At 34.4% G+C, this 3,046-nt stretch overlaps 1 pseudogene; it reads left to right on the top strand.

The window, feature by feature from the left end:
• The first annotated feature begins 1,633 nt into the window (after positions 1-1,633).
• LOC103601843 lies at positions 1,634-2,558 on the top strand (annotated as a pseudogene).
• Positions 2,559-3,046: the final 488 nt, after the last annotated feature.

Raw genomic sequence — 3,046 nt, 5'->3', positions numbered from 1 at the left:
TTCTTGGTGGGAGCTAAAAAATAAACAAATCAAATCACACACATACATATACACACACACACACTCTCACACACACTCACACAAAAACAAACAAACAGCAACAACAACAACATCAACAACAACAGCAACAACAACAAAAACCGGGGGGGGGGGCAGAGGAAGATTTAACAACCTCAACTTTTTTTTTTTTTTTGAAGCTCTTAAAACGAGAAAATGGAGGGGACATATCTGGGTGAGAGGGGGGAGAGGGAGGGAGGTTTTGGTGATGGGACACAATAACTAACTACATTGTATATTGACAAAATAAAAATTAAAAAAAAAATTTTAAAAAAACCATTTAAAAAGAAAAAATAAATAAAATAAAATAAAATGCCTCTATAAAAAAAAAAAACTTAATCAATGACATTAAATTAATAAATTGAGAAAGTGGATTTCGGCACTTCCCATGATTTGAGTTGTGAAGACATCAGAAATAGTGTAGAACTATGATGGTTAAAATTCAATGTTAATTGCATCTTATTATGACTTTTTACCTAAAATTTCTCAAAAAAAATTGTGCTCCATTTTTTTCATGCTTTGATTACTATTTCATCTAAAGTTAGCATATCTGCTCCAAATTTTGTGTTCATTTTCTCTGACCATTGTACATTATTTTACTTTGTGTTTTATCATATGGCCCTTTATACTGCATATATATTTTTAAGTAAAATTAACAGGTTTATGTTATAGGGGAGTTTAAATAATTTACCTTACAGTCAAAACCAGTATTTTTAATGTGCCTTTTGTCACTTTATTATTTTATTGATCTCTTTTGGAACCCTTTGTTTTCTCCACTGTATGATGGGAACATTCCGTTTATCTTTTTCAGTGATTTATGTATTTATGTTCTGAGGGTTTTTTTAGAAGTTTTTATTTTAAGTTTTCTAAATCATTGTATTTAGACTATATTTCAATAATTCTTAAAGCATTCTGACTCCTTCACCTTTTAATATGATTGATGAGCAACAGGTTGCTAAAATATGACTCTCTGGCTGACCATTTCTTTAGGAAAATCCTGATACTCAGAGATTGGTAAGGTGAGTCATGACCCATCTGGATCCTGCCCATTATCTAGTCCCATTTCCAGCTGCCTGGTACTAGATACAACAGAATACTTATGTTTTCCAAAATAAAATTTGTTTAAAGTTTCATGATTTTGCATATTTGATTATTCTGCATTTAATTTGTGCATACTTGTTAATATTTTGAAAATATTACCCTAATCCTAACCCTAACTCTAAAAATAGCTTCAGAAAAATAATAGCAAATTTTGTCTTTTATTAATTAACACTGTTTGTTAAAAATCTAGCCAAGTATTGGGCACCAAAAAATATTTGTTGAATATATTTCTTAACGAATGAATTAAAAGAAATAAGACAAACACACAGCTATTTGGTTTAAGATTTAACTGTTTGGTTAATTCTAATATTCTCTGGAAGTCAGAAAAATTGGTAGTTTGGCCATTGAAATGTATCTTAGGGGGAAAAAAAAGAAAAAGAATCTATTCCAGTAACTATGACTAAATTTTTTTCTTCTTTGATCTCTATCTAGATAGATCCACAATTATTATGAACTGATTAATGATCATACAAGTATGATCAAATTAATGCTATGCCAAGCAGACTTTACACCAGCCTCATTTATTCTTAATGGGTTCCCAGGACTGGAGGACATGCACGTCTGGATTTCCTTTTCATTCTGCTCCACATGTGTTGTGGCTGTGGTAGGGAACTGTGTCTACCTCATCTGCTATGAGGACTGCTTGCACGGGCCCGTGTACTGCTACTTGACCATACTTTCCTATACTGACTTTGCCCTCAGTATATTCTCATTTCATCTCAAGGAAACAGAGTTTGATGAATATCTGGTCCAGATACCCTTGTCCATACCTTCACAGGGATGGAGTCTGGGGTGTTCATTCATATGGCCCTAGACCACTATGAGGCCATCTGCTACCCTCTATGCCACTCAACCATCCTCACCAACCCTGTCATCGCAAAAGCTAGGCTCTCCACTTTTCTCAAATGGGTGTTGCATATAATTCCACTTTCTTTTCTCGTCAAGCACTCTTCCATTGCAGAGGTAATATAATTCCCCATACCTATTGGAATCATATGTCTGTAGCCATGTTATCCTATGGAAATATTCAACATCAGTGTTATCTGTTGCCTAATGCTTGCCATTCTTATCAGAGGCTTTGGCAACCTGTCCATCACAGTCTCGTACACCATGATCCTCTTGAAGGTGCTCAGCCTGTCCTCAGTGGAAGGCTTTCAGCACCTGCACTGCTCACGTAGATGTTGTCGTTTTCTTCTACAGCCCAGCCTTCTCCTTTTTTTGCCCATTGCTTTTGGGGCCACATAATTTCTCCAATTTGCCACATGAATGTGGCAAGTATTTATCTGCTCCTCCTTCTCACTATGAACATTGTTGTCCATGGAGTGAAAATCAAGCATATACGAGACGATATTTTATGGATCTTTGCAGATTCCAAGGAGGCCATATCACATAACATCTAAAAGAGAAACATGTCTGAGGTGGTATGGAAATGAAAAGAATGCTTCTTTTTGTTTGTTCAGGCAAAAGGAGTCTTTCCAGAAATGGTTTTCTGGCCTTTCCAAGTGAATTTGGTGAATGGTCCATCTCCATTATTACTTTTCTTTTCTTTTTTTAAATTTTTTTTTGCATAATGTCAAAATTATTATAATACCACATCACCTTCCATATGACTTATTCATCTACATGTTCTGTATATAATTCAAGTCTAATTGATATCAGGTTCCAAGAAAGAAGGAAAAAACTAATAGGAAACTAGAGCAATTATCCAGAAAATTGAATCTAATGGAACTAATGATCTAGAACCACATGACCCAAATTATTCTGTTGTCCAGTAGTAAATGGAGTTTCCAGTTTGATAACTGTGATTTAGCTCTGGGAAAATTGCACCATATATTCATCACTTCTCAAAACCTTTCTTTATTCAACAATTTCTACTTTAAAATGTAAC

Source organism: Galeopterus variegatus, unplaced genomic scaffold, assembly GCF_000696425.1.
Source record: "Galeopterus variegatus unplaced genomic scaffold, G_variegatus-3.0.2 Scaffold3901, whole genome shotgun sequence".
In the NCBI taxonomy this organism is placed as follows: Eukaryota; Metazoa; Chordata; class Mammalia; order Dermoptera; family Cynocephalidae; genus Galeopterus; species Galeopterus variegatus.
Note: the sequence above shows the minus strand (reverse complement) of the source record. Positions and strands in the feature narration are given on the sequence as shown.